Source organism: Lactuca virosa, chromosome 4, assembly GCF_052849685.1.
Source record: "Lactuca virosa cultivar CGN04683 chromosome 4, Lactuca_virosa_CGN04683_v6, whole genome shotgun sequence".
NCBI classification, from domain to species: Eukaryota; Viridiplantae; Streptophyta; class Magnoliopsida; order Asterales; family Asteraceae; genus Lactuca; species Lactuca virosa.
The window spans coordinates 8,331,233-8,341,482 of NC_136429.1; positions in this window are offsets into that span (position 1 = coordinate 8,331,233).

Sequence of the window (10,250 nt, forward strand, 5' to 3'; positions counted from 1 at the left end):
TTTCATCTTATGTGTATACAGTAGCGGATCCAGGGTTAAAGCAAAGGGGTATCCAAAAAATAAAATTGTGTAATATACAATAAAAAACACAATTTCAATAAGAAAAAACGAGTAATTACATTTACAGTCTTAACATTCTCAACTACAAATCAAAGTACCATTCATAAAATCTCACATGAGTCATACTCAAGTTGTTGTTGGTAAATACGATATCGATGGCGACCTTAAGAGTAAAAAAAGATGTGTAATGCCCATTTCGATTTTCGGTATGTCATTTTTTTTATAGTTAAAAATAATATCAATAATAATAATAATTAAAATAAATCAATTTATTTAATATAAATAAAATTTATATGTCCAAGGGGGTATTGTGCTAATTCTATAAATAAGTTTGTTAAAGAATTTCGGTTTAAGGGTAGATTCTGTCACAATGGAGATCTTCAAGGACTAAAGATGACATTTTTGGAAACTGCTTTGTCTTTGTCTTCTCTAAACAGCAAGCAGCGACGCAGGTTCTTTCTCTTGGCCGCCATAGCTAGGGCTTGAGAAGAACGATGTTCTAACACTCGATCTAAACCATCTCGTAGGTATTACACTACTGGAAAATTTTTGAAGGGTATCCCGGGCTACCCCGGGCTCTACATTGGATCCGCCTGTGTGTGTATATATCATTGTTGCGATATCAACACCAACAAAGTAGAGAGTTTTCATAGTGTCATGTGACAAAAAAAACAAAGAAACTTAAATTAAAAGTATTTTTTTAGCATATACAATTTTGTTGATATTCATGTTTTTTTAATCTTATATTCCTAAATGTCCTTTTTTGTTTCAACAAGAAAAAATAAAATTGAAGCCTGTGATTGCATTTGATGTTCGGTAGGTTATCTATCAAAATCTAACCTTGTTTTATTGATCCATAAATTAGTTTTATTTGTTTTTACTTAATCTTGTGATCTAACCTTTGATTTTTGGGACTAATTATATTATGAGCTAAAATTAAGGAATGAGATTGGTCGAATATAGTTACATGTCAGGCTTGTGCTATCAGTGGAATTTTTTTTTTGTATTAGGCCCATCAGAAGGGTGGAATGAGAAATTTAATCAGAGCAATACCTTCCACCACTGAACCTCCATCGACCACCATCACAACCATATCACCCTGCACCAATCGTTCGTGAAATCAAGTAGATTCTATCTTTTCTCATGTTTGACATGAATAATGCGATGAGCAGAATTTGCTTCGTGAAGCTTAGTATTATTAAAGAGTGGGACAATGAATGTCGAGTTTTGAAGTGTACATTCTACATGAATTCTTGTAACAACCATTCTTTTATTTTAAAAAGAAGAAAATCATGTCAGTTCTATAGACAATTAAAAAATAAATTTTATTCTGCTAAGCAATTTACATTTTTTTGGAGGCATACATCAGGAATATGTTTTATATTCTATAAGAATACCTCATATTCTTTTAAAGAATATATCACATTCTGTAAAAATATTGCACATTCGTTAAGAATACTGATTATTTTGATATATTTTTCTTATAAGAATGATTTTGATTCTTTATTATTTCTTTGTTGTTGCTGTGATTATTCATTATTTCTTGGTTGTTACATCGAATGAATTTCTTATAAGGATTGCTTCAAATTTAGAAAATTCCTTTGTTGTTGTTTTGTTTCAAATTTAGAAATTTCTTTCTTTGTTGTAATTCTTGTAGGAATGTGTTTTGTTTTAAAGAATATTTATAAATATTCTTTAAGAATGCTCTTCGAAAACCTATATTATTCCATAATGTTTTTAAATTTAAATTTGAATCCATAATGTTTTTTATATTTTAAAACAATTTCAGAAATAGATTTTCTTTATACACACCAACCTATCCCACACACCAATCTAATCTAGCTTACTTTACCACACAAGTCTAATTTTAGATTATTGGGTTTTTTTAATTAGACCGTCATTATACAATCATCTAGACTTTTGACTAAATTTAATTGGGACTTGCTTGAAACCTCGGGCTTTTTTTTTAATCCGAATTTTTTTCTTTTGTGTGTACATAATTTACACATCTTTTTTTTAATAGCATAACACCTATGCATATGCCGTTTTTTTTAATACCCAACTTTTTAACCCACTGTATTTTTATTTGTGACGTCTAACCTTTATAATTATTTTTTATATAAATATTAAATATATGTTATACTTTATAAGCTATTTTAACTCAATACAATTTATAATGAAATTCCTAAATTATGATGTAACAAAAAATCGTAAATTTTAAACCACGTCAGTTTTTATTCTTTTGACTAATATACCATTATATGCAGTAAATAAAATGTAATTTTTAATCGAATTTTATCGTAATATTTAAAATAAAAAAAAGAGTTTGAGGATAAGGGGTCGTTTGATAGTTGCTGACTGAGTTAGAACTGACTGTGTTAGAAGCTGACTGAGTTAGAAATTCTGATTGAGTTAACTTCTGATTGAAACTTGTTGTTTGATTTTACGTCTGACTGACCAAACAAAATGACAATATTACCCTCAAACAATATTTTTTCTTATAATAATACATTTATGCAATAATCTCATACCACAATATATTATTAATTAACTCCATTTATACAATAATCTAAAAAACATGAAGATTAAAAGAAAAAATTAACATATCTCTTGATTGTCTTCACTTCTTCTTACCAATTGAAAAAAAAAACTTGTGTTTGCATTCATATGTACTAGATTTGAACCATTATCATAAGTGGTTGCTACTTATTAATATTGTTTCAACAATCACATGAATAAAATATGAAATACAATGATCCTGGTTACAATTTATAAAAACAAATCATAAAACTACAAAAGAAAAAAGCTTGAACTCAGGGAAAGGGGTTGTCACACTTCTTTAATTGATGGTAAACATTGATCAGTAACCCACCTGTTCAATTGATGGTAAACATTGATCAGTAACCCACCTGTTTAAAAATTTGTTTAGGATAACAAGATAACAAACCTATGGTGTAACAGGGTAAAGAAACAATCCAAATACAAAACCATAATCAATAAATCAAATACATAAGTCATCTACAGATCTAGTAGGCATCATCGGTATAACTCCAAGTTTAAAGTAGCATAATACCAATACAAATTTACAGATTTTGATCTAAATTAATCACAGAACATCTCAAGGATCACTTTTCAATCGTGTTCCACAGCATAATCGGTACAAATTGAAAAACATCTTCAAGCATGAAAACGGAAAAAAAATGAAAAGAAAAAGGAAATACCTTATTGGCGGTGGAAGAGGAAGACGATGAACGAACGATGGGGATGTAGGTAGGTACGACGATGCTTCAGGGGGTTGGGAGTTCGACATTGAAGGAGGTAGCCGGTGGTGAAGAGGATGACGGCGGAGGAGGTTTCCAGCGAGCCTGAAGAGGATAGACAGAAGCAATGGAGAGGACGAGTGATGTCCGTTGAAGGAAAAGCTGCTTGGAGCGAAGGAGATGGTGAGCCATGGGTAAGGGTAAAAGACGTCTATTTTCCAGTCAGCCTTTTATGTTTAGCGGACCGAATCAGAGCAATATGGATTGACTGTGGACCGAGTAAGCTAAGAAATAGAGAGTATCAAACACACTGACCAGAGCGGGTCAGTCAAAATGTCTGACCAGACTGAGTCAGTAAGAAATCAAACAGCCCCTAACTAAATTTATAGTTTTGACTAAATTTTATTGGGAGCTACCACTTTTTTCTTTTATTTATCTCGTTTTTTTTCCTTTGTGTTCATCATTTACCTACGTTTTTTTAATTATAGCTACCATATATTTTTAATAGCTTATATATATATATATATATATATATATATATATATATATATATATATATATATATATATATACACACACACAGAAGTAAAAAAATATTTTTTTTCTAGAAAACATTGCAATAAAATTATTAATTAATGAAAATGATTAGTTGATAATAATAATGTCTACACTATATGGTAATGATATGGTAATAATTACCATCTTTAACCTAAAAAGTAAACCTAATAATATAGGTTGACGTGTTCAAAGTAAGACCCTTTCAGAAAACCTATATTATTCCAAATGATTGGTCCATAATTGTCTTTACGTCCACAAAATAAATGTGATTCACATTATTATATATATATATATATATATATATATATATATATATATATATATATATATATATATATAGATGACGTATTTGGTAAAATTAATTAGTGGTCCGTAGTGGGAAGTTAATAACCATAGCTGAATGTTGAAAATTATAACTTTTATTTATGTAGAATTATTCGTCAAGCTATCCAAAGTTTTAAAAAATGTAAAATTATATATAGACTAAAGTTTAAAAGTTCTTAAAAGTAAAGCTTCCAAAAATTACTAGGAGTAACTTAATCTAAATTATTAACATGTCCATTTATTTATGAAGTTACGTGTGCATTCAAAATTCATTTTTGAATAACTTTTTACCCATTTGACTAGTTTCCTGTATACCTTTTTATTTCAACTATGCAGTAAATATAAAAATGAGTCAATTAAAATGTCAAATATCATAGTAAATATACTATTATGGCGACTTGTTTTCAATTGGTTGTCAATACGAATTTTGAGTTAATTTGATGTGTGTAAATAAACTACACCGAGTTATATCATAATTTTAGGTTTTGGAGTCAAGAAACAAACCAACTGAAAAATACGAAACAATACTCAAACAATCACTCCTTTCTAGGATTTTTCGAATTAAAACAAAGTCCATTTCTATGCTTCCAAACTGACCAACACATGGTTGGAAATGATGACTTGAAGAGCTTTTTTTCAAAGTTAACATGCAAACTGAATCCAACCAAAGGAACACATGCCTAACCGAATTGAAATCGGGAGGTTGCAAGTCACACCAAGAAAACAACCTATGCCAGATATGATTTATCCGATTTTCACCTGAATCCATTATCTAGGTTATAGACCAGTACATATAATAGTAATATATATTTCAGTTTTTTTTTGAACCAGCAAATGAAATATATATATATATATATATATATATATATATATATATATATATATATATATTAATAAAGAGGGACTCCCCAGCAAGATGCTAGGAAAAACATACAATGAAAATTGAAACAGATGTAATGAAAACAAGATGAACTACAACCCAATGAAAGGGTTTAAACACCATTCAGACCATCTAATTGCTTCCGTTTTGCCCCTGTATTTCTCCCAAGTGAACATTGTAGAAATAATAAGATCTGCCACTTTAGATGGATGCGTCCTTTTGTTGTTAAACACCCGTTCATTCCGTGATTTCCAAATGTTCCAAACAACTGCATAAGAGATTCCTAGCAACCTCCTTCTTTTTTTCGGACAATTACCCCAATTTGAAGCAAAATCAAGAACACCATGAATTGAGGAAAAGTTTGCATGTTGGACATTACACCATTTTAAAATCTAGTTCCATATCGTTTGAGCATGCGAGCATTGAACCAGCACATGGTCTGGTGATTCCTCCTCATCACCGCATTGACAACAGGTTGTAGAATTCACATTGACCCCTCTTGTCGCTAGGGCTTCTGTAGTTGGAATTCGACCATGTTTTGCACGCCAAATAAAAGTATTTACTTTAATCGGGACCTCTTTCACCCATTCAAATCTTCCAATATTAACTGGAATACAATTATCCAATTTTTTCCTCAAAGCGTTGACCTGATCTCTTGTGGTTGTGAGAGGACATCTCCAATCCACTCCCCCATTCATTGATTGATTTTTAAGCACCATCCCAAGAGTAATTCCGCATTTATCCAAATCCTTTTGTGAGCACGCGATATTATTCCAAACCCCGGTCAGAGTTTTTAAAGAAAAGATGTGGTCCGGTTTGCCCGCCAGATTATGCATACTTGAAATTGATTTTGCCCAAATCGACTCGGGTTCTGATCTGAACCTCCACCACCATTTAATGATCAAACCAGTATTGAAAGCCTTTATCGATCCAACTCCTAGACCTCCTGCTGTCTTGTTAGCAATGATTTTATTCCAAGATACCCAATGAATCTTGGACTGACCTTCTGAACCACCCCACAAGAACCGACGCCTCAACTTTTCTAATTTGTCAATGATACCTGTAGGTGCAACAAAGAGAGACATGAAGTATGTAGGAAGGTTCCCAAGGACTGACTTTATGAGTGTTAATCTCCCGCCAATAGAAAAAGTCTTCGATTTCCAATAGGTAAGTTTATTTTGAAATCTTTCAATCACCGGTTGCCAATGTTTCTTAAGACGCATGTTGGCACCCACTGGTACCCCGAGATAGTTAAATGGAAGAATTGTTGGTTCGCATCCAAGAGGTGATGCCCAACGAGCAACTTCATCCGAATTTGCTCCCACTCCAAAGACTCTAGATTCATAGAAATTGACTTTTAGACCCGAATTTGCTCCCACTCCAAAGACTCTAAATTTATATATTTCAGTTACATATCGATAAACTTACTTTTGCTACAAACAATTAAAAAAAATGAATCATCCATATTTGATTATTATATACCCCAAATAAGAAAAAAAACAGAAATTCTGAAAACGATTAAAACACATAATTAGATGACAAAAAAAAAGATTGATACTGTTTAAGCACATACCAATAATACAAAAGCAAAAGAAAAAGACGCTGGCAATGAATGAAATGGGACAAAACGCAGTGAAGTATATGTGTGTGGATGTGTGTGTGTTTTTGGAACATATCGAATTTGTAAGAGATTTTGTTTGGGAAATGGGTTGGTGCCACTTCACAACATGTGCATCTTAGTACTTCCTTTTTGTTCGCTAGTATATATATAGATGGCCAAATCATCAAGTCGAATGGTATGGAAACCTGTAAAAGAAAAAAAAAAGTTAACTTTTATTGAGTTAAATATGTTGATATGTCAACGTTTTCTTATTATCTTCTGATATTTTAAATAATAGATATATATTATATAATTACAAATTGATATTATTAAAATGATAATATATTACAAATTGATATTCTTAAAATGAAAATGTAATTTAAGAGCATATATACTTATTTTGTGACTCAAAATTATTGTCACATTGTAATTCCTTTAATTCCTTTAATTTTGACTTTTAATTAAACATAAAACTACAAATTTAGTCTCTGTGGTTTGCTGATTTCTATTGTTACAGTCCACATGGTTACAAAATTTTAAATTTCATCATTTTCACCGGTTTTGATTTTGGTTTATGGAAATAACTTCCGTTATCTCTCATCCGTTAACAGTCCACATGCATATTATGTAAGGGCATTTTAATCATTTTGCATCTCATATCTCTCTCCTGTTCTATTAAACCCATCCATTAAGAACTTTAATTTTTCCCGCTCATCGATCTCACTTCTGTCTCACCTCTCGTTCTAGTCTAATCCACGCACAGTGACGAGAGCACAAACCTACGTTTTTTTCTATTTAAATGAATCTGATATGTAAAATTAAAACAGTGAAAAACTAATAGTAACAGAGGTTGTATAAAAAAAAGATTTAAAGTTCCTACAATAGTAGCAGAACAGGTCTAATATCTTGAAATATTTTCACAACTATATCATTACTAATACTATCTAAAACACATTTTTTAATATATGATACTAAACTATCACTTAAAAATTATATTCAGTTACTTCTTAATAGGTAATTAAGTATTTGAGCTATTGAGATATAAAAAATGGGCTTTAAAAGTTTGATTTATATTAATCTTTTTGCCAAACAAAATAAAGTAGATCACTCATAAAATTTTAGATAGGTCCCAAATAAACTTTATATATTTCTTGTAACAATTTGTTTCTTTCAGGTGGGTTAAGTGACCCACCTTCATCCAACGTATACTCGCCACTGTCCTAGTATAACCCTAATTTCAAGCTTATGATCTTCTAGCTCACTCTCTTCTCACTTATTAGAAAACTAATTCCATATGACATCCTCATCTAATTGAAGGTATTTCATTAAACTTTTTTTTATGTGTTTTTGTCATGATGATTATGCAAATGATATGTCCTAAATTATACATATTTTAAAGGACATTTTAGATACTTTATGGGCATTTTATGGAAAAAAATGGCACTTAATTGTTATAAATTTCTATTTTGCAGATTAAAAGAACAATATGTTAAAATAAAAGATATAAACGCATATTCTAGAACAAATTTTGTAGCTTGAGCACTAAGAAAATATTTAATTAAGGATGATTCAAGAATTAATGAAGATTTCAAAGATATTTGTTGGTATACGCAAATTGTGCCTCGACTATTATTTCTCATCGCGATTTAAATCGGTCACAGAATCCTATAAATATAGTTAATTTTCATCAAATACAGAGGATGACAACAGTAGGGTAATTTCAAGAAATCCTAGAAATTACAAGACGACCTAGAGAGGCCTTTTTGAGAGTCTAGAAGGATATATCATCCAACATGCTGATATATATGTAGAAATCTGAAGATCAAGAGAAGAAATTATAAGATTATCAATCTGTTTACTTTTATGTCTATAATTAGTTAACTTTTTTCGATTTCCTATATGTTATTTTCAAGATGTGGCATCAATCCCTTTATGATTTTTTATTATCTGTGAAATGCTAGTTTTATTTATTGATTGATTGATATTTGGTTACTGAGAGTTGTTAAATTTTATTATGTTTGCTCAATTAAAAATCCGTAGGTATTAATATTGATTATGTTATGTTTAGATAACTGAGTGCATGATTTATGATTAGGTTCAGATTATCTATCACGAATCACACTGCTTATTAACTTGTCAAAGCTGAAAAACTGAGTCACGAGCATAGGCAGTGGCGACTAGTGGAAAGTTATGTCCCTAGGTTAAACATAATAAATTTAAGATTAATATTTGTGATTGATCCAACAACTTGGATAATTTGAGAAGTTGTCACTAACCTTGGACTAATCATACCTATTGAGTCATTACATAATACGAACGAATAGACTGGGTATAATGGAGCTATCATTGATAGGAGACAACTTAGAATCATATGATTAATGATATTAATCTGGAATTAATCAATTTAGAGGATATTAAAGGATATTAATTAATTAAACTAGGATGGATTGAATATAAATATGAGTACCTTCAGATTATGTTATCTATGTAGTTAGCCATGGTTATGTTTATTTGATTATTTATTTGCTAGTTTATTTGAATGACGTTATAATAAACCCCTTTAATTGCTTCCTTTTAATATTGATTAATAATAAGATACTGATATGTTAGGACACTTCTGTTATCAATGTGTTCGACACCCTTACTTCCCTAAGCTATGCTATCATTTATCCATTGCCTTTATTATTTATTTGTTCCACTGGTGTAGATAGTCTGTTTGGTTTGTTAAGAATTATAAATGTAAAACTAGATTTGTATTTTTAAGTATATATCTTTTACAACATCAAGTTTTCGGCGCCATTATCATATGGAATGGTGTTCAAGTTATCTCAAGTTTATAGACATTTTACACATCAAAATTTTTGGCGCCGTTGTCAGGGAATAGATTTCAAATAATATTGTTGTATTTGATTATTATTCAATCGATACTTTCTGAATATAATGTTAAATTTTGTTTTATTTTCAATTTTTCTTTGATAACAATTTCCCTTGTTGAAAAGGTGTTTTGTTGTACATGAACGAAAGAGACTAAGCACAGGGTTTTAACCGGAGGAATTGTTCAAATACAAGAACTTTTTAGGCACATATTCGCGACGAGATTTTGATATTGCGACACAATTAAACCTTTTTAATCGTTTATAGCGACACAATTGACACATCACGATGCTATTTTGTTATAGATTATATTGTTTCCTGATTTTATTTTTTATGCGTGGATTTAACAATTGTAAACTATGTTGGAAAATTGGTGTTAACTAATTTATAATAATGGGGAAAACCATTTTTTTACTCGTCCAAAACGGATTTAATATGAATGTGAAATTAATCATTAAAGTGGGAGTGTTGGAAGAAGTAAAGAAAAGAGTTTAATGGGTGAGAGAAAGAAAAGGAAAGTTCAGGGACCTTTCTGCAAATATTCTTTCTCTTTCTAACTGAAAATACATATTAATTACTGAACTAATCTTATGATTAATATCTGCATTTAATCTTTGTCGGATACAAATTTGACCTTTAATTTGTATGTATAAATAGAGGTTTTGGGTAATAAAATGCGTATAACTAACACGTG